This window comes from Pristis pectinata, chromosome 10 (genome assembly GCF_009764475.1).
Source record: "Pristis pectinata isolate sPriPec2 chromosome 10, sPriPec2.1.pri, whole genome shotgun sequence".
In the NCBI taxonomy this organism is placed as follows: domain Eukaryota; kingdom Metazoa; phylum Chordata; class Chondrichthyes; order Rhinopristiformes; family Pristidae; genus Pristis; species Pristis pectinata.
The window spans coordinates 61,862,298-61,886,422 of record NC_067414.1 but is presented as its reverse complement, the minus strand read 5'-3'; positions in this window follow the sequence as shown (position 1 = coordinate 61,886,422).

The window sequence follows — 24,125 nt, the reverse complement described above, 5'->3', positions numbered from 1 at the left end:
AAAATGCACTGCAGGACCTTTCCGTACCTGTAATTTCTATCAGAAATAAGGTCAAGGGCAATTGATGCTTGGGAACACCACCAGCTGGTTGCCTTCCAAGCCACACACTGGAAATGTATCACTTCTCCTTCATCACTGCTGGATCCAAATCCTGGAACTCCCTACCCAACACCACTGTGGGAGTACCTTCCCTAGAAGGACTGCAGGGTTCAGGAAAACAGTTCACCACCACCTTCTCATGGGAAATTAGGAATACTTAATAAATGCAGTCTTTGCCACATTCCATGTATTCATTTGTGAATTAAATGGATTTCAATTAAGATACTGGCAGCTTGAGACAATGGGCCAAAGGCAGAGGGCAGTTGTTGTCTAGAGAAGCACTGTAATGCCAGGCAGTGTCAGATTTTTCCATTGCATGGGTAGACACATGTCAGTTTTGTCACTGGTAGCACATGCCAAAAGGTGCCTTAGAAATGTGTACCTCTCCACAGGCCCTCCCGTAAACTGTGCCTGGGTCAGTGATGTAGGTCATGAACCCAACAATTACATCGGGACTACAGCCAATAGATTTTCAAATGTGTAATTTGTTCCTTTAAGTGATTGTAAGGAGAATGCATAAATTCCTGTAAAAAAGGTGTTATCTTTAATAGTTCAAATAAAAAGCTATGAAGTTTGAGCAGGAAAATGGGATCAAATTAATTGATTTACAGCAAAGAATTTCACATTCTAACTGGATTTTCTGTAAAGCAATTATTTTAACCTCTAATTGTTCCTATGATTATCTTAAATTAGTGCCTTATTGTTACCATGTTGTCAAGCAATGGAAATAATCAATTACTACTTACCAAACATATCCCTTCATAATCTTAAAATACTTCCATTATGTTAACACTTCACCTTTAACCTTCTGAATACCAGCACAAAAAGTCCAAACTTCTAGGTTTGTTCTGTCTTTGTTCCCATATGTTGATTCTGATACTGATCAAGTGAACCACAATCCAACAACATGACCTGAACTTGCATGTATTTCCAGATTTGGGTGTTTTGTTTAGAACCATAGAACAATACAGCACAATACAGGCCCTTCGGCCCACCATGTTGTGCCAACCTTTAAACCATGCCTAAGACTAACTAACCCCTTCCTCCCACATAGCCCCCTATTTTAAATTCCTCCATATGCTTATCTAACAATCTCTAGAACTTGACCAACGTGTCAGCCTCCACCACCACCCCAGGCAGTGCATTTCATGCACCAACCACTCTCTGGATGAAAAATCTCCCTCTGATATCTCCCTTGAACTTCCCACCCATTACCTTAAAGCCATGCCCTCTTGTATTGAGCATTGGTGCCCTGGGAAAGAGGCGCTGGCTGTCCACTCTATCTATTCCTCTTAATATCTTGTATACCTCTATCATGTCTCCCCTCATCGTCCTCCTCTCCAATGAGTAAAGCCCTAGCTCCCTTAGTCTCTCCTCATAACCCATACTCTCCAATCCAGGCAGCATCCTGGTAAATCTCCTCTGGCACCCTTTCCAGCACTTCCATATCATTCCTATAACGAGGCGACCAGAACTGGACACAGTACTCTAAGTGTGGTCTAACCAGAGTTTTGTAGAGCTGCATCATTACCTGGCGGCTTTTAAACTCGATCCCATGATTTATGAAAGCTAACATCCCATAAGCTTTCTTAACTACCCTATCCACCTGTGAGGCAACTTTCAGTGATCTATGGATATGAACCCCCAGATCCCCCTGCTCCTCCACACTCCCCAGAATCCTGCCATTAACCTTGTACTCCACCTTGGAGTTTGTCCTTCCAAAGTGTACCACCTCACACTTCTCTGGATTGAACTCCATCTGCCACTTGTCAGCCCAGCTCTGCATCCTATCAATATCCTGCTGTAAGCTTCGACAGCCCTCCACACTATCCACAACACCACCGAACTTTGTGTCATCTGCAAACTTGCAAACCCACCCTTCCACCCCCTCATTCAAGTCACTAATAAATATCACAAAAAGTAGAGGTCCAAGAACTGATTCTTGCGGGACACCACTAGTCACAGCCTTTCAATCGGAATGCACTCCCTCCACCACAACCCTTTGCTTTCTACAGGCAAGCCAATTCTGAATCCACATGGTCAAGCCTCCCTGCATCCTTTGCCCTCTGACCTTCTGAAGAAGCCTACCATGTGGAACCTTGTCAAATGCCTTACTTAAATCTATGTAGACCACATCTACTGCACTACCCTCATTAATCTTCCTGGTCACCTCCTCAAAGAACCCTATCAGACTTGTGAGGCAAGATCTTCCCTTCACAAAGCCATGCTGGCTGTTCCTAATCAGTCCATGATTCTCTAAATGCTCATAGATCCTATCTCTTAGAATCCTTTCTAACAGCTTGCCCACCACAGACGTAAGGCTCATTGGTCTGTAATTCCCTGGACCATCCCTACTATCTTTTTTGAATAAGGGGACAACATTTTCCACCCTCCAATCCTCTGGTACCATTCCCGTCGACGACAAGGACTCAAAGATCCTAGCCAACGGTTCAGCAATCTCCTCCCTCACCTCACGAAGCAGCCTGGGGAATATTCCGTCAGGCCCTGAGGACTTATCTGTCCTGATATTTTCTAACAGCTCCAACACATCCTCTCTCTTGATATCTACATGCTCTAGAACGTTAACCTTACCAACACTGTCCTCAGCGTCATCAAGACCCCTCTCCTTGGTGAATACTGAAGAGAAGTATTCATTGAGAACCTCACCCACTTCCACAGCTTCCAGGAACATCTTCCCACCTTTGTCTCTAATCAGACCTACCTTTACTCTCGTCATCCTTCTGCTTTTCACGTACGAGAAAAAAGCCTTGGGATTCTCCTTAACTCTACTCGCCAAAACCTATTCATGACCCTTTCTTGCTCTCCTCAGCCCCTTCTTAAGTTCCTTCCTTGTTACTCTATATTCCTTATGAGCCCTAACTGATCCTTGCTGCTTACACCTTATGTATGCTGCCTTCTTCTTTCTAACTAGTTGTTCCACCTCTCGTCACTCATGGTTCCTTCACCCTGCCGTTCTTTCTCTGCCTCACTGGGACAAATGTATCCCTAACATCCTGCAAGAGATCCCTGAATATCGACCACATCTCCATTGTACATTTCCCTTCAAAAATGTCATCCCAATTTACACTCTCAAGTTCTAGGCTTATAGCCATATAATTTGCCCTTCCCCAATTAAATATCTTCCCGTCCTCTTTGCTCCTATCCTTGTCCATGACAATGCTAAAGGTTATGGAGCAGTGGTCACTGTCCCCCAAATGCTCACCCACCAAGAGATCTGTCACCTCACCCAGTTCATTAACTAATACTAGATCTAATATGGCATTCCCTCGCGTCAGTCTGTCAACATACTGTGACAGGAATCTGTCCTGGACACACTTAACAAACTCTGCCCCATCTAAACCTTTGGTACTAAGCAGGTGCCAATCAATATTTAGGAAGTTGAAGTCTCCCATGATAACAACCCTGTTATTCTTGCATCTTTCCAAAATATGCCTCCCAATCTGCTCCTCAGTATCCCTGCTGCTACCAGGGTGCCTATAGAATAGTCCCAGTAGAGTAACTGCTCCTTTCTTGTTCCTAACTTCCACCCATATTGACTCTAGAGAGGATCCTTCTACATTATCCACCCTTTCTGCAGCCGTAATAGTATCCCTGACCAGTATCGCCACCCCTCCTCCTCTTCTCCCCCCCCCCCCATCCCTTTTAAAACACTGTAAACCGGGAATATTTTTGGGACATGACTGACATTAACCATAGTCAGGGCCCAGATTCAGAGACCAAAATTCATCTCCTGCCTTAGTCACCCAAGGGCTACCCATTTGGAATGGCAGTAGGCAAGGAAGCAAAGTATTAAAGGAAACAGAGTACTTAGTAGGAACATTGTGTCAACCAATGAAATGGAGGTGGTGCAGTGCATATGACCAACAGTGGAGTCCATTGTACCTCAAATAGAGTCAATTGGGCAGGCACTGTAGTGTAGCGGTTAGTGTAACACTATTACAGCTCCGGCGACACTTGCGGGCTGCTCCCAGATCACTCCACGCAAAGATGCTTTTTACTGTGTGTTTTGATGTACGTGTGACTAATAAAGATATCTTATCTTATTTTAGTCAGTAACTGTAGAACTTAATGAGTACAGTATCTTCTCCTTGTAAAAGCAGAGTAATTTCTCTGGGCAAATGTAGTGAGTAGAGGATAGTTCCATAAAAATTATGGAGTACAAAATCAATCTCAGTCATTTACAGCAGTGATGACATCAAGCTCGATTGAGAGAGGTATTACTCAAATCATCTCTATCGGGCTGGCTACTTGTCTATCACTACATGCAGCTAAGTCAAGCAGTACTTGTATAGTATTCTTTTAATGCAAGTCAATTCTGTTGAACATCAGTAATGCAAATTAATCCTCAGTAGCTTTGTTTGGAGCCACACCAACATGATCTTGGGTTATAGCAGCAAAGCTGATCTCAAAATTATTCCTGCAAATTGACAGCCACTAAAATTAGCACATTCATTGTCTGAAATGAATGATGGGACCACCTCACCTAATGGAAGTCACAGACATGACACACAAAGTTGAGTTAACTGACCTGCCTTTCAGTGAGGCACATAACAAAGTGAATAGAATTAGGGGTGGAAACTAAATGAACTGATTTTTAAAAATTTGCAGATATTTTTAAAAAAAAATTAAACATGATACATCCCTATGATTATAGCACTTCTGATAAAAAATAAATGAGAATGGTACTAAAGAGCAAGGAGGAGTAAATGCAGGATCTCCACAAATTAGGTATTGTCCATCATGACTGACCCTGTCGATAGTTTAAACACCATTTGGTTACAAAAAGAAATATTCAAGCAAATAATGAACCTGGGGATTAATCGATGCAAAGCTGTTTGTTTCTTTTTGATCTAATTTCTGACCTTGTCCAATTTATCTAGCTTAAATCAGCAACAGGGTGCTAATTATGAGGTAAATAAGCAGTTACTTCCTAAAGCAGATCAGGGAAAATTGGGTTTGTTTTGGAGGTCTCAGGGATCACAGTCCTGGATTTCTTCAGGTTTCAGTTTACTAGGCTGAAGACACTTAAAAACATTTTTAAAAAAGATGGATAGTGATCATTTTACAGCTGACCTGGGAGATTGTCTCTTATCCGTTGAACACGGTTTATGTAACCAACTTCACACAATTACAATCTGACAAGCTGACTCTGCCACATTTCTAATCAAAATGTGCCTTTCATTCTCCTTATCAGCACTTCAATCCTGTTTGGCTCTTAGTGGCTTTGGGTAATTTTGTACTTTCAATTGCTTTTGAAAATTTTGCAACTCAAAACTGTGAGTTCAGACATTTAATAAACTTTTACAATAGATATTGGAAATTGTGTTTGGAAATGAAAAAAAATCTCTAAATTAAGTAAACAAAAGAAGAGCTGGTTTAAATCGATAGATTTTTAGATACGGAGGGAATCGAGGGAGATGGGCTTAATGCAGGGAAGTAACATCGAGGTAAGATATGACCCACGATATTTTTGAATGGCAGTGCAGCACCAAAAGAACCAAATGGCCAATTTCTACTTCTATTTTTTTGTTTTGAAAGCATTGTATGACCAAGTCATTAGAAGACATTAATGTACTATTGAGACTCTTATTAAAGTGTGCATATTCAAAAACCGTTTGGGAGAGAGTTCAATTTTGATCACTAGCACAAAACCCATGCATGAGGAACACCCACTGGCAGTATGCACTTCCAGACATAGATCTGACTGTACCTGGCTGATGGGGTAGAAATGAAAGAAATAAAGCTCCTCCATGTCTTAAGGTGTAAAAATCTCCTGGCTTTAATAGACAACTGTAAGAATAATAACATTAACTGGTAAATTCTACAACACTTCACCTGCAGATTTAGGGCACTTTGCATTAATTTTGTATTCCTTAGAGTTTTGTAAATTCTTAAATATTGTATTTGTTACTATCATTAAACTATGATGCTGAGCCTGTATTTAAATGTTTGAATGTATTTTCTCACATCCATTTCACAGCATGTTCTCAAGATCTTTTGATTCAAGTACACTACCTATGTTAAAAATAATGTATTAATTTCATCTGATAGTGTGGGGAGTTGACTTAAGCTGACAAAGTTTAGTATGCTCAGTTGTTAATAGCATAGGAGCATTAACACTTTGTTCTCTGTTATTTCAGTGTGTGTATTTTCTAACTAGACATTGTAATTTAAAGAACAGCAAGGCTGTTTAACGAGGTGCAATTCTTTGATTAAAAGACATATGCGACAGGACTTTAAGGAATAAAATACCTACCTGATTGTGAAGAAAGACAGCAATTGTTCAGATAATAGCACGTCTTCATTCTTTTCAGACCACAAGAAATGAAACATAGTGGGTTTTATACGAATAAGTTTAATAACTACACTTTACAAAATCTTCATATCCATTGTCCTTATTATAGAATCCCGAATGGGTCTTGAATAAAAAGATTGGAGACAATGAATTTTAAAGACAAGTATCAATCTTTAAAATGAATCTTTAATATATTAAAGTCTTGGAGTTACACATACTTCATGCAAATCTCCATTATTCTTTCCTAAGCTTTCAGGTTTTGGAATTACATATTTGACATTAAATTAAACAATCACAATTTTGCGTGTATGACATCTACTTTATTAGAAGCTATAAATATTACTACACTACTATGGGATAATTAATCATCCTATAACTACCATGACAAAATTAAGTGATACTGAGTCAAGGAATATAGCCAAAGTGAAATAAAACCTAGACCCAGTTGCCTCTCCCCCACACTATTTAGGGAAAATGCATGTTCCAGCAAAATCTCCAAATCCACAGAGAATAATTCCTGGAAGAAAACCAAAGCAATAAAATTGGTTCCATACAGAGGTCTTAACCTTTGAATCTACCTGTACTTCAGTCTCTTAAAAATATTTTAGTATAGGATGTTCCCTAATGTGGAACTAGAATAAAAGAGAAATAAATTGAGAAATAAATAAGAGAAATAGCCTTGGGATATGATTTATATCCCACCAGTGGGCTAACCCAATAACTCACAAGCAATAAATTTGCTTCAGCAAGTTACAGAGCTGCAACACAATGAAACTGGGTGGTGTATGGTTATCTGATCACTAAAATGAACTTGTCTATATAACTCACTGTAATACATGGATTATGGCACTGTCTCAGAAGTTTTATTTTACTTCCCAGATTTCTCCCCCAAATGCAGGTCTGTCAGATGTTTGTATTGTCAAATCCAATGCCTAATGTCTTTTAAGAAATGGTGTTAGGAATGGAGGGAAGCGATTGACAAAATGCTGCCAAAAATTCTAGAACCCTACACATGTAAAAGTACCATGCCTCAGTGGATCAAATCATCACCTATTAAAATTGCAGTGACAATTCTGATAAATTGTTTTAACATTAACCAAACTGATGAATATCCTGTTGTATGGCCCCACATTTTCACAGGGCGATATATGTTGGTGTTGCCTCCCCATATCACATGTTTGGCTGGTAGCTATATCCACTGAGTTACTTATCCCTCCATAACTGACAATCTTAGCCCAACAGCACACATTCAGTTTGCTCATTAGTACAAATCTTGCTTTACATTGGGGTGTTCTGCTGGAGGAGCTGGCCAATTACTGTGAAACCTTTAATAAGTAATAAACTGCTGCAGATCACAGCTGCAGTGAGTATGTGGGACTGGAGTGAGGAAGAAACAAGGTAAGCTAGGAGAATAAAACTAATAAGGGGACTTAATTCACTTTCAAGCATAAGGCAATGCTCATTTGATGATGTACCACAGAGAAAACATGACTGCAAATGAAAATGTCCACAGCGGTACCGAAAAAAGAGAGAAGGGCGTCATGAAGAAAAACTGATAAAGGCTCAGAATTCACAGAACCTGCCTTGCAAACCCTCCTAAGTGAGATATATGCGAGAAAAGACAGACTACCGGGAGAAAATGTGAAAAATATCCTCTTTGTTGACTGAATTGTCGCCAGCACTGAATACCAACTTTCCCACTCCAGAACTGCCAATCAGAATCTTCCTAGGCAACATCAAAGCTTCCTGCTCCAACTGACAGGCCACTTTATGCCATCGTACAGTGAACTTTATGACATTGTACAGAATTTAAGCACCAAAATATAAAGCCATGTGGAATTTCAGGACTTCTACTTTTCTTTATTCAACTACAAAAAACATCATTCATAATTTTACTTTTATGCATGATAACGCAGATTCACACATTCAGCATATTCATTTAAAAAAATACATCCTTGTACATACCTCTGTTAACCCACTAATTGGAAATCAAATGATACCATTGTTTTACTTTATTCAGAATGATCAAGCCCATTTTCAACCATGTGGTATGAATGGTTTTTTAATTGTTTTCTTATACACATGTTCATGGTTTGTAAGAATTATATTTGGATAGTCTAGCTACGGCAGATGTACCATTTAAAGAAGTATTCTTATTGCACCAATTCTGATACTCTGCCTATAGAACTTAATGATCCAATAGGCTGTGACATTGTCACTTCACCTCCAGACTTTGGACCCTGTATATAATGCTGAACATGAACAGCTCCATTGGCAAGAGTGAAATGAGGGATTTATATGCCCACAGATTCAAACCGTTGACCTGCAGTCCCTGTTCAGCCCGGCTGGCAGGCAAGGGGGGAAATTCCATTGGTGCAGTGGATGGTAAAGCTTTGAGATATGACATGATAATCAAGCACAGCAGGGGGAGCTCTGAATCTGATCCATATTATACCTGACCTGTGATCTCTTTTGCTTGGTGGCCAAAAATTTCTAGGTGTTTTTCAAAATAGGTTCTTTCCTATTAACAATAAACATGAGAAAAGTTAAGGGCTTCCTTTTATATCACCAGTGAATACCCAAACCTTTTCAGGGTTCTCTCAATTAGCAGATGTAACTTCAGTAGAAGAGTGGCATTAATTACACTTTTATATGTATCTGACATGTTTGGCAGTCGTGTTTTTTGGTGGCCAATTTGTTCAACCAGTTCCAGTGAAATTGTCGGAAGGAAATGTAAAATATAATGCAATATATAATGGCAAAAAATCATATTTCTAGTGCAAGTATTAAAATTAGTCAGGCAAAACTATTAAAATTAAGGCTGTTATACCTTCATAAAAAAATCTGATGGAGTTCAAACAATTCATTTTTAAGGTTTCCTGGCATTCAGCGATAATCTGTTCTAGCTGATTTTAGGAAATGCAAAAAAATTGAAAACTATTGAAATTTTCTAGAAGTGGCACTAGAATTCACAAATCAACAGTTTGGCTTCAAAAAGGTTTAGAGGCAGAAGTCCATTGTGTCCTTAAGGATTTCCATAGATGTCTATTTGAATTGAGATATTTAACCATTTAATGAATTTCTTATCAATTATTTATCAATTTACAATATGTACTATGCTTAAACAAAGTAGAATTTTGTATAATTCCTGCTATTTAATTTGATCACTTCAAAAAATAAATATTTTACTAAGACTGAAAATACCAAGCATTTCAAAAAACAAAATCATCATGCCTCTGGTGCATTCAGTTTGAGAATGGTTTCAAAAAGTAAGTTTCCTTTACCGTTTACTTTAGGCAGTTTCTACACTCACCACAATCCAGTCTCTGGAATTTACAGACTAATTGTTGATATTTGGTCTTTGATGCAGGGCCTATGTACATCATCTAAGGACTATCTAATAGTTCACAGATCGTTAATCTATCCTTCTGCCTCCACATTCAGTATTTGGGTTTGCCATCTCCCTGCTGTGTTTTTATTTCTGGCTATGTTAACAGTAATTAAATCATTACACAGGGCATAAAGCTTTTAGATCCTTTATACACAAAGCCAACCAACAGGGCTAGGGGCCACGGACAGCCCTGCTGGGATTGTCCCATAAATCCTGCCATAAATTTGTGTTTTTAGTAAACATCGGCTTAAATTCAGCCAATAAATTCCTTTCATCAATTTGTAATCAAGCTATATTTTCAATTTACATTCTTTTCAGTTGAAAAATCCACTCTGCTCCTTGGCAATGCTCATGAACCTCAAAGACAGCCAATTGCATCTAGTTAGAGCACTTAAAGAAAAATCCTTATAATGAGAAAATTTCTTTTGCCCAGAGCAGCCACAGCATGTGGCGTGAGATTACTTTAGAACATAGGGAGTTTTAAAAATATTTAATGCATTCTATACTTTAGAATGGTGAATGATGTTGTTGGTATATATGGCTTGGTGGTGTTTACACTTCATTGATGTTAATTTATTCAAAGTATGAAAGATTTTTGCTGCATTTTCAGTGATGTTACACAGGCATAGGACAAATTTCAAAGGTTAGCAAATATCTTCTGGAGTTTGTACACCATAATGGTAGTGGTGAATTTAAGTATTTGAATATATTTGGAATTTAAAAGTTAGCATCTTTAAGAGTAACAATGAAATTAGTAATCTATTGTAAAAACCCATTCGGTCCTTCAGTGAATGAAATCTGCCATCCCAAACTGATCTGGCCCATATGTGACTCCAGACACACAGCAATGCCCATCTTTAACTGCCTCCTAAAATAGACCAGTAACCCACTCGATTTGGAGACAATTAGTGATGGGCAATAAATGTTGGCTTAACAAATGATGCCCACATCTCATGATCAAATAAAAATAAAGCTCAAAGTAATTTCCCAGCCTTTTAAATCTTTTGAAGCTTCAAAGATTAGTGCTGTTTCCAGCAGTTACAATTGACTATTTAATCATGATTGTCAAACAAGTTCATGATGCCAGTGTTATCTATGCATGGAAAATGAACTTTCCTTTTTAGTTAAAGTAGCCATTTGTATCAAAATGCTTGGCTGAATGGAATATAAAAGCATCTTCCTACAATAGCAACTAAAAATTGTCTTTACGTTGGAAGCACTATTTAAAAGACAAGTTAAACTACATCTTAACATACGCTTAAGTTACCTACTAATGCTTCATGTTGTGGGTTGTTTTGATTAATTTCTGCCTCACCTAGTACCTCTTTGCATATGTACTGTGATTGTTGATATTTGATAAATACGTGAAAATGTAAAATATGTGAAAACTATTTTAATTAGTTATGATATCTTTTTATAATGGCTGCTTTTAGATTTAGATGTTTGTCATTGTTCCATTTTCTTAAAGCTACTTGTACTTAGAAGATGTATTTTGAGGAGCAGCTGATCTTCTTCCCTTCCCAAACACAGTTCCTTTGGATTTGAGGGTAGAATTTTGTCACATTCTCGTTAGAATATTTTCCACATTTTCATCTAGTCTGTGAAAGGTTCAGCTCTTTGTGTTGCAATTAATAAAAGACATCCATGAAATGAATGTCCCTCTCAGCAGAAACAAATCTGCATGCAATTAATTTTTAAAATAATGTTTATTTAGGATTAGTAGATCAGGCAATGACATTTTTTTTAAGTTGTGCTGTATTTATTGGGTCTACTTTGGACAAGGATTTCCCTAAATATGACTAATTTCCACAAAATTGGGAAAAAAATAAACAGAGAGCAAATTTCATTGGTTACACTATGTAAAATAAACAAATTGCAAGAAAAATAAACAAGCATACATGCTTCACATATACAGAGTCAATCCAATGACAACCACCCTTGAAAATGCTAGCAATTAAAGATAAAATGTTGGTATAGACAGTAGAAAAGTGTCTCAGGGTATGCTTTGTTTTCTTTAAACTGCCATTAAAGTAAGGGCTACTTCAATGGTGTAGAAGTTCTACATTGTTTTTCTTTGAAGGCATTTTCACACTGATATAATTGCTCTGCAGTTCATATATTCACAACAGATTATCTTAATGCCTTTTAAGTATTTTAATTGTCTTATGCAATATATCGTAACTCACATTAGTTATGATTCTTTCCTTAATTATGAACCATTGAAGAACCAACACACTTATTTCTGAAGCATTTTGTATTATTTCCAGAGTCTGTTTTAAAACAAATTGAGAATAACCATCCATGGAAAATTAATTCAAATCATCACTTGTTTTCAAATGGAATTTATTACATTTTACGTGAGTATTATGATTTTTTAGGAAGTGGCAAAGAGGAGGTCTCTGTTAATTAAAGGTATTTGTTGATATACAAAGATTTGCAAGTCAATACACATTTGATCCATGATTTGGATCAAAAGACTCTCATTATGAACACACTTGGCTGTCGATCTGGTAGTTGACTAAAAACAGTTTCGTCCAAGATTAGGGCATTAATTTCAGAGCCTCATATTTGTTGTGAAAGACTGGTTAAAGAGAAGTTCAGAATGAATCAATTAAAAAGGAACAGCTCTTTCATTTCTCTTCATAAGAAAAAATCTGAAAGGCTGTAATCCATTTTCTCCCCCACGCTGAGAGCATTGACCCTTATCACATTCTGCAATTGCTTCCTTGGACATTGATGTCTGAACTTGTGGCCCATTAGCCCCTGTCTTGATGCCCTTTTGGCTCATGCTTAAGCAAGAATTGGAACTGAAGCTGACCCAGAATAATTCAGTCAGTGATTTAACCAATGTCAGGAAAGTTCAGAGGGGATCACTTTCAATTAAAAAGTGTATCAGCAAGGAGAGATTAGGGAAAATACTTAACTGTTCTCAAGACAGCAAGGTCAGGAAACTGACAAGATGAGACAGTGAAATCTCAGTGACCCAAGCTGAGCAGAAAAACACCTCTTAAAGGGAGATAATTTGGAAGATTATAAAGCAATGACTGATTATTAAAATCAGGCTTGGAAAGATAATGACGATGCAAGGATAATAGTTGTTTTATTTGCATCAGGGACTTTTCTGTCAGTATCTTATTTCACCCTTTTGTCTGAATTAACTTTTGGTATTATAGATTATCTGATTGTTACATACAAGAAGAGTTTATGTAAGCAGAAAATGAAGTCATTCTCATGTGCATTAAACACTGTTACCTTTAATCAGATCTCATCCCTAGCAGAGCAAATTAACATTCCCTAGTGTAATGAAATGGATGTAAACTATTTATAAGCATCCATACAGTCATTTATTAGTTGTTATTTATTACCTAAATGATTGATTTGGTGTCATAGTTAGAGAGAGAATCCAAAGATAACTGTTATCTGAATAAGTGGCTTGCAGAACAATTTACCAAAGGGTTTAATTTCCTTTAATTGTGCACTGGTTAGTCTGTTTGCATAAAATCCTCCTTCTCACGGCCATTAAAGTATTTTAAACAGTTTAATCATCTGTTCTGAAATAATGCATAAAAGGAAACTATAGATGAAAACCACTGGATGATTCTGAATTCCTAGATGAATGGATACAGTGGTACAATGGTGGTTAAACTCATGAGGCGATGCTACAACAACATTAATTGTAAAAATTAAACCATTTCAATATTGGGGGTATCATTACTGATAATCGTTACTCTGTAGCAGATGAAGGCATAGATTTTATGAATGAGTTTTCTGAATGAAGAGTTTTACATGGCAGTTCCGATAATTTTCTCTCTGTTAAAATAAATAGCCTTAAAAATAATCAGCAAATGCAATATGTGCTAAGTGCATCTGATCTCTGTCCTCAAATTTTCTGATTTGTGTTCTGTGCTGAGAGCACAAGTTTGAAAAGTTCACCCTAGGTGAATTTTAACTTCCAGAGAATAGTTACAGGAGGGCCAGCTGATTTCAACAATAAATTTTACACTTCTGTGTCCTGCTGCCTAGTTGAAGATTGGCTGTATAGTGACCCACAGTTGACTCATGGAAAGTAGAGGTGGAATGAGAAGGAAAAAATAGGTTTTATATATCACTGGAAAGAAATCTTCCTCCACAAGAGATCAGTAATTCTTTAATCTTTGGACCATCAGATTCAGTCTTCACTTTTTCATCTTCAGTATTTTATTGATCTTAATAATTGTTATAGTGTACTTTATAAATTAAATTTCTTGAAATAACATTTCCTAATTTGTGCCAATATAACTCAGATCTGTCTCAGATTGGATATCATAAGGTACCTTTCCAAAGTGTAAAAAAGAGCAAAATACTATAATGAAGTTATTGTTGGAAGCTTATGCAATGTAAAATGAGAGGATATCAGTATTAAGGAATTCTTTAAATAGAAGATTGAGGGCATAATTAAAAGAAAATTATAAGAATTTTATTGATTTAAGTTCTGGCACTTAGCTCCTTTAGGTCAAATGTCAAGTAACATTAACTGTATTTATACTAAGTAAATAAACAATAAATATCAAGGATAACTGTAGTGTATCTTAAGCATGGAACATGATTTGCTCTCTGTATCTGTATGTGTGTTCATATCATTATCCAGAACAGTCAAGTTGCACCAAAAGCTTAAAGACAGAATATGTGAATGGGTTATGTGTGCTGCTTTGTAAATAAACCTCCACCTCTGTGTGTATGTGTGCATATAAAATGCTTTGTCTCATGCTTTCACATTTCAAAAGGAGTGGGCAAATTGTGTACAAGCTGAGAAGCAAGCAATTGGAGTGATGGTTGGCATCAAAAAAATTACAATTTTTTTTGGTAAAACTTTCACCCAGGTAACAGATCATAAGTCATTTCTAGTGATATTAGGTCCCAAATCAGCAGCTTTAATTATGGTGACCTCAAGGATGCAATCCTTCTAATACAGTATTACTGAGTGGGCGAGTACAGGAATTCCAAACAGAACACAATTGTGTATTACCCATCATAGCAATTACACAAAAATGTTGGAAGAAGAAGTAAAATCTACATGCTAAATGTGGTTGAGGAGGACTTCCTCGTAATTGTGTCTGAAATCAAAGACAAGACCCAAGAGTACATGAACAGGCATTGAAATGATAGACAGAACTTGACCAATGTACAGATGCAGAACTGAAACTATTCAACAATCATTTTGAGTTGTTACATGCATCAAGTGGGGTTATAGGGTGGCAATATCTATGAATCGGAGACAAGATTGTGCCGGAATTTCATATTATACACAAAGGAACAGTCAATATGGAAAAAAAATACCTGAAGTTTTGTTTACTGGCCCATCTGGACAGCAAATTCCTTTATATATCAATGAAGCAATTTTTTATTTACAAAACTGGAGCATTACAAAAGGCTTGCTTCTCCCACATTATTAGGCATACCATGGAGTTCATTCTTACAGCATCGGGTGACAGTTCTGTTCTATTTAAAATTTAGTTCAACTTGACACATCCACTGTCTTTGTCAAGCTATCTGAAATATTGCCAGCACCTATTCAAATTGTGACGTTTCGTGCAGTTTGTATACAACCGTGAGCTCTGTGTTTGCTCAGGTGAGACTGGTACTGCAGCTGGTGACCAGCAAGTGCAACGTTTACCATAGTTATAGGAACAAGTTGCCAAAAACTCCTTTGCTGTCATGGCAACTTCCTGGTACTGATCCGGAGCTACTCAAACTGGATTGTGGTGAAACACATGGCTTCATGTGCCTGTACTAAATGTAAATATGAACGAGTTGAGGCCTTAATGTGAATTTTATGCAACTCATTTTTGATATGGCCCTCATTTTTAAAACTTAAATGAAGTGGAATCGTATCAAACCTAATCTTGTTTCTTTGTTTCATCTGGCTTCAAATGAAGCAGCCGAAGATTCAGTCAGATCCTTCAAGGAATCTCTCAAAAGGCATGTATTCAAAATACATCATGAAGTATCACTTGGCCGATATCTTGCTGAAGTGTGGAACAACTCTATTCACTGCCAGTAGGTATGCACTTGTGGAACTCTTTATGAAGAGAAGATTGAGAAAAACGTGGTCTTTGTTCAACCAAATTTACCTTCTAAAGTTGAACAAAAGCAGTTGAATAAAAAACATCACAATCACACTATACAGCAAGAATGTTGTTTCAAGCATATCAAGTGCAAGCTAGCAAATTGAGCTCCCACAATTGGGAAGTAGGAACTACAGTGGAGGTTTGCAGAACTGAGAAGTTTTGTCTGAAGTTGATACTCCAAAGAGCTGGAATCAGGAAGATTCCAAAAATCGGTAATTGGAATAGATTTATAGCTGTTGATTATTAATTTTGCACATTGATATACTACTTGCATCTCTCACAGTTGCTTTAAAATAAAAGGGGTGAATAGTGTAATGTATCTTTAACCATGGAATGTGCTGTTCTCTCTATATCCATGTGTGCCTTCACATTGTGATCTCATTTGACAGGAGACTCATATGGTGCATCTCCTTTGTAGCTATGTAACATTGTCACAGACACTTTGAAATATTCAGTTTGCACTAGCTTAAAGGCACAACATGTAAATATTTTAAGTTTGCGTGTATATATTCAATTCTTCAGATATACATATACATGCTCTCTGACATTGTATTTGTGAAGACATTCCAATAACTTAAAAGCTTAAAGCGTAACATTTCCAATATCCAATAAGTTGTCACAAACTAGGCCAAAACTTGAACCTGAAACTTTGGGAGCCAAAAATCCAGGGTGAATATTGCTTCTCATCCACTTCCCATTGTCCCAATCGTAGTTTGTGGGAATTCCTGGGAAATAATCCAAGCTAACACCTGTTGGACTTAGTTTAAATGTGTGCATTGAAATGCATTAAACCTAGAGCTACAATGATACTCAATTGGAGGAACCCTCTTATTGCCTCACCACTATTCCCTCTGGAGAACTTTTTTCATTGTCCCACTAAAAACCAGAGGCATCTGAGGTGCTTGGAATGAGAGGATGCTGTTCTGAGTTTACAGCAGCAAGGCAAAGTTATCATTGCTCCACTTACCCATGCATCTTCCCCAAATATGTAAATGGCTTGTTTCTGGGATTTGGATCGAACCATATTCCTAGGCAGGCAGTTTCTTGGGATCAAGGATGCCCAGTTTCCACTGAGGAGAACTATTAGGAACCATTCTGTGCGCTTCCCCCACCTCCCACTTTAGGAACCTTCAGGATTAACTATTTATTGCAGTAAGCTGTTAATAGTGTTATCTTCATGCCAAGCCAACAATCTCCTGGATACAAAGGCATCCTCAAAATATTTGTACTAAAACCATTATTATGTAACAACAATATTCAAAAGACAAAGTCTGATTGTAAAAAAAATAAGAAATGTAAACTTTCTTATTGCTTATAATAAGTTGTGCTAGTGGATTATATTCTCTCCAATATGTCATGTATATGGTAAATCAACAACATCACAGAATTCCAGTGATCTCAATGCCCTTGCCATCTGACAATCTTTCCTGTTATTTGTGTCCTGTAGTTTAGCTGGCCTTTAGTTCTAATATTTTTGTTTGATATTATGATCAGTTCCTGAAACTCTTGCAGTTTCCTTTAGATGAGTTTGTATGTGCTGATTTTTAAACACATTTGTTAAATGTTTATTGCTATAAGCCACAAAGTAATGGAAATGGCTAAGAGTTAAAGACTGATCTGTCAAGATAGTGTGAAATAGAATACAGGCCGTCCCTGGGTAACAAATGGGTTCCATTTTTACAAATGTTCGTAAGTCGATATTGTCCATAAGTCTGAAAATACACAAAAATCACTCTATAGTAACAACACCTCCACAGTATTGTAATGAATGGCATCGAAAGCACAGACTGATAAGAAAGAACAATTACTAAAAGAAGAGAGAGAGAGGAAATTAGTTCTGCCATTTGTAGGAATGAGTGTATGTATGAACATCGGACTTTTGAATTTAGTATTATTATAGGAGCTCGTTCATATGTAGAGGGTGCCCATAAGTCAGGTGTTCTTAACCCAGGGATGGCCTGCATATATATTTCAGAAGATAAGTACTTTTTTTTCTTCCATTCTAGGCATTAGCTTCATTCTCTTTGGAGATCCCATGTGTGATGAGACAATTTATATTCAAGGTGGTAGGCAGGTAGATTGTTCCAAGGCTTTCACCAGTGCTGTCCCTAACCCACTACTGTGGAAATGCAATCTAATTTTCCTCTCTTCCCATCACAGAAGCAACTTTTCTCTGTTTGATTTATTCCCATGAACATTCAGCTAGGGTCAAAACTTCCCTTTGTGACACATGACAAATATTGGGAGGGAGAATTACCATCTTCTCACAATAGTGCTACATGTCTCTGACAGTTTCTCAATGACACTGAAATTTAATGATTTATCAATTGAATTGAATATGTGTGATGTGTTTCAAACATTACTTTCTGGGAATGTTGACTAATTGTAGCTATGACAGTTAAACATAGTATATGCAACCTCTTTTTTTTCCACAATCAGCATTCCCAGAATTGACACCCTACTCCAAGGTTTCCAAGTTGTTTATTATTTTTTACAGCTTTCTTCAACAAAGACATGGTATGTGTCACAAATGATACAAAACAGTCCGTTGCTCATTACAAGTCAAGCACAATGGGTCTCAAGTTTCCCCACAGAGATGTCTAATTGTGTCAACCAAATTCCTCAACACTTTCAACACACCACTGGTTTTATGGCCTACTTTTCACTTTGCAAACAAGTTAGTAATGTAATAACCAATATTATGATCGGATCCTTCCAAACTCTAAGTGAAACTCTCTCACTTCTGCAATTTTTTGAATTAATCCATGCTGAGTTTGATACTCAGCATGTGTACCTATCGGTTAAAATGTTTGCCTGTCCTTCCCTAGTTTAAAGCTCAGTAATCTGCACTCTTTCTGTCTGGAATCATCTGCACCTTTTATTTCTTCCATTTGGAGGATGAGTTCTCCATATTGGTACCACTTCGGTAAATAACTACAGGATTCCCAAGAGCAATACATAAAACAATAAACGCAGGGAGACATAAATCTTCATGAACTGAACCAAACATAAACTTGGCTGCACTTACTTATTTCTTGTTTCATCTTCCTGAAAACACTGAGAATCATTTTAAATTCTGTTTCTAGAGCATTAATGTGCCCCATCAGATCAACTCTCGTGGAACTGCTTTTCTCCTTTGGATGAATGAAATGACGAATCAGTCAGACCCCTTAATGTGCCAGCAATCTGTTTCACCATCTTAGAGAGAACCCAGGCAGTAAACTTGAAAACTAGCACCACTAACTGGAGTTTGACTCTGGAAATGCTCATAGACACTTGGTGGTATTCTGAAGAAGCCCTTCCTCACCTCAGTTTCAGCAGTTTATTCTTCTATGAGATCTGCTGGAACTCAACTTGAATCTGTTTTTATTCAGTAGAGTCACTGAATCAGGTTCAGCAGGAGAACTCGTCTGATTCCTACACCACCTTGGCAGGGTGTGCTGATGCCAACGTAAGGTCCTTGGTCACAAGTAAAAATGAGATCAACTGAATACAAGGCTGGGGCTGCAGCGTTTTTATGCCATTCATGATACAGCTACCTATTCATCTGGAGAAGTATATTGATATGCAAATACATATAGGATGAGCACTAATGAAGCTAATTAGTCATTAAGAGTCACAAGAAAATCATGAAGGTATATAGATTTTGAGTTGTTTTATTTCATGCACCATCATAATTTTGCATTGAAATATTTTTTGGATGAATATACATGGTTCTAAAATGTCTAAGAGTGTATGGGCCAGATTATTTAAATGATTGAATAATCTTCATAGCTGCAGCTTTTTGTTTACATTTCTGAAACTGTTGTACTGAGTGCAAAAATGTTGTAAAACATATGTAATTGCATTCGCCTGGTATTATTTAGCACTCAGCATCAAGATTGGAAATCGGTGCAATTATAACCATTTGTCATTTTCACAATTATAATTGAGGGTGCAATTACTATATGATTAATAATCCCTACAACAGTAGTCATGAATATTTATCAATGAATCAGTTAGCTATAAAGAAATGTGTCTTTGGATGTTTGAACTACTTTGAAGACTTAACAACAGACATGTTTTTGCAATTCATTGAAGCTAATAATTGGCTAAGGTACAGGCCCTTTGGTGCGAGCAGGCAAACAACTTGAACTGAAATGTATTTTGCAGATACAGATGGGTTTTGGAAATTGCATAGCATGGCACTTGTCATCAATTGCAGATGCAATCAAGTGAAGTGACTTTTTAAAATCATAAGTTTCCTAGGGCAGCACATTGGTGCAGCTAATAGAGTCAGTGCCTCACAGTGCCAGAGACTTGGGTTCAGTCCTGACCTCAGGTGATGTCTGCGTGGATTGCCTTTGTGTGCTGCAGCTTCCTCCCACACCCCAAAGGTTGATAGGGCGTTGGTCATTGTAACATGCTCCTAGTGTGTAAGTGAGATGTAGAATCTGGGGGAGTTAATGAAAATATGCATAGAATAAAAAACAAATGGTATTAGTGTAGGATTAGTGTAAATTGGTGGTTAATGATCAGTGCAGACTCAGTAGGCTGAACGGCCTGTTTTGGTGCTGTATCTGTCTATGACATATAGCCTATATTTAATGACAGCACACCCGACCCTTTTGGAAAAAAAGGTCCTTAATTTACCAAAAAATGACATAAGTTTCAATGTGCAAAGAGACCTCTTATATTAGAAATAGATGCACAACAATACTTTGAATGGTATTAACAACTTCAAGACATTTTTATGAAGTATTTTAATTCTGCTTCTGGTTTTTGTATCTTGCTGATGAAAACCAGACATCGCATGATTTTCTACTGTTGCATTTAGGAAGGTGGCTGCAGTTTTATACCATGGTGCCTTTAAGTGAAGTCCAGCACTCATTTGTTGTCCTGCTACTTCAATTGAATCATCGTTATGTTGACACAATGCAATACATTTCAAGGCATCTAAATAATTCATCTGTCACCAAAATCTTTGGACAATTTATGGTAGCATTTACTCCCACTCAATACCTTAAATTGTTCAATGGCAATGTTCAGTACCTGTTGTCAAATTAAACTAAAATGATACACCCTACACATTAGGCTGGATTTCAAGCCTTGCTGCTTGCAGCTTTTTAATCTGTAGTTATGGCCACAACACTTGCCCTTTATTGGAGCCCTTGTTAACCTTGCAAATCCCTGATGGAGATTGGCAGTCCATCACATTGGCAGTCCTGCGCCACATAGAATTCATCAGTGAGGGCTGAAGACCACGAGACTGTGTTTGCACATGATGGTGTTATAATTTCCTTCATTTCTCAGGTGATTTTCAATGATAGAAAGCATTCAAGGTGAAATATAGTCATTACTTATGGAGTTCTCTTTTGTAAGAAGCTGCTGGAAGTTTCACTTTCTTCCCCAACCCAGCCTTCACTGATTCCCACACTGACACGGAGATCTTGTGCTTTTCTTCAGATCTCACTTCATCCAGAGGACTTCCAGCAGTCAGCAGTCAAGGTGTGTTGAGAAATCTCAGCACTGCCTGTTGGAGTTCACCTACTGCTGGAAAGGCCAGCAGATTCCAAGTTCCATGGGAACCTCAGCAATGCAATGAGGGAATGCTTGATGACAGCCTGGATTGTTGGAGGTTAGAGGATCAGCACTCAGTGCATACTTCTGCAAGGTCCCCAACCTCCAATCTGGAAAATAACGGTTCAATTCCAGTGGTTACTCACCTGTTGGTGGATCAATGATTTAGACACCCTCTTCAGGAGTAAGTGCAGAATGTGTTGTTTGATGGAGCACTGAATAATTAAATGTCATAACATTCAGAACAGGAGTTTGAAATTAATAATCATCCAGGTTTTGAGTGAATGACCAATGAAGCAAAGAGAAAAAAATCGTCCAAAGAATGATAAAATTAGGAAAATTTTCAGATGATCCATATTTGGGAGATTTCTTTTAAGAAAAGCCTTTTTTAATATTTTAATATTCTTTGGGATATATTCACTGGACTGATTTTGAAAGCTTAATATGGTAAGAATGCCCTAAAACTTGCATATTAAAGTAGCCATGAAGCTGTTGGATTATCAAAACCACTGAATATATCTACTCAAACTGCCAAGTTGGCTGGGTCCTGAGGTGGCTGTATGGAGTGTCCAACGGTTTCAGGAAAGTCTCATCTGATATATACCGGATCCCAATACTGCATGGAAATGAGGTCTAGACCTCAAAAGTCTCATGTCTTGTGGCAGAAGTCACAGGCAGGTAGAGGGCAAACTCTGCCAACCAACTCCCTCATGCTCAGATGGAAAGGAAGTCAATGAGAAACTGTGGATGAGAGAAAACGGTCATGGTAGGAGATACCTTTCAAAAAATCAAGTACTTCAGAGCGCCAAAGAAAGCCAATTCACCCTGTGGAACAATCCCTGATATTTGTCTCTGCTTTATTTAAAAACTGTCCCTTTTCAGATAGATCTTACTGATGGTAGTATTAAACCATTGGACCAGAACTACAAGTGAATGATAAGAGTCTTCAAAACCATTCTTCAATTTACATTCTGTTAGCGCATATCAAGGTCATGGATAGCAGCACTCAGATCTATGTAACTGCTTGTACGTAGAATCTATGCTGATCCTGGCTTGCTCATGAGGCTCCCAATAACGGGCACTAAAACCATCAGAGTAGCATATCTGGGATCTTCTGCAGAGGTCCAAAGGTTCAGCTGAAGGAAGTGTCAGGTCCCACTGTGGAAGCCCAGTTATTTTTACAAGATTTCCAGATCTTTGAGGGCCTAGTTCAATGACCTTGTACTCAACCTCTAGTGGTCCCTACATACAGCATTATGCAGCCAGATTTCCACCAATGCTCCAACAGGTTTACCCGAGGGTTTGAAGTTAAATAAATGTTTACATGGCCAGTCTCTGGACCAGTATTGTCCCCTTTTGAGCCTATTGCCATATATTTGGAATAGGTAAGAGGTCTCTAACAGACCATCCTGGATATTAATATAAATTTTAATCCTTTCCAACAAATGAGATTAGGATGGGCATCAATCAGCTTTCACTTCCCTGTCTATTTAGGTCACAAACAGCAACTGCAGACTTCCAGTGACAGTTTGTTTCATTTCATCAGATACCACGCATGGAGAAAGGTAGAATCCTCTTTAAACTGGGATTGCAGGGCCAATTTTCTGAATCTATGTTACAGGTGGCATGCTGGCCACATTTATGTGGAATTTGTCAGTACACAATTTGCCCTTGGCACATCAACCTTATAATAATTGCAATACCTGGACTATGCATCAAAGCCTTACAATATAGCCCAGCTGGCAGAATAGTAGAAATGTGCTGCACCGTGTACTGCAAGTCATGCTCTGATTCAAGAGTTCTCTTGTGAGGATGGTGCATATGTAATTTTATTGTTAAGCTGTTTTTATTTCATTTCTATTTTTATTTGATCACTTTTATGGCAATTCCCCCCTCTCTAGATTTCTTACATGTTTGCAATACTTAAACTTGGTTATTTTCAGTGGTAAAAATAATAAATAGCCAGTTATTTGTTGAACTATGATATAAATCATGTTTTATACTTCAGTTTTTTCTTTCTCTTTCACCATCCATGGATTGTTTGATTTGAGTATTTCTATTCAAAAACTTTGGAGTAATTCTCTGATTGGAACAAAACAAGTTGATACATATTTTTGTTTTAAACAATATATATTGGTATGATATTGAAATCATCCATCAGTTTGCTTGGCAGCTTGTTTCAATTCAAAAATCTAATTTTTCCTGTCTGCTTTTTTTTCATCCTGATGAACTTAAGTTGCTTTACATCCAAAATCTGTTTCAAACATAAAGTATCAATAATTGCAGATATTACACTAATATAAATAGACTTGCCCATAAACTTTGCCATTTTGCTTTTTAATGACTTTTTTGTTGCTTTTAATTCAAGCCCTCAGACTCTCCCGAAAGCTGGGTAGTTTTGCCTAGAGCTTTGATTGTCAGCTGAAGTCAGATTCTGCACTCCAAGGATGTACACCTTAAGCAATTTCTCAGGAACAATCTACAGAAGTAATCCACTCTGGACAGAGAAAGAAAAATCTTTAACAGTCGTTGCTCTGCTTTTTCTCTTAATTGACCAAAGGCTATGTTGAAAAGCTTAATTCCAGCAAAGATGTAATTGCATGATGCACTGAATGTGGCAGAGGAACACAAGCAAGTGGAGACTTTAAAATGT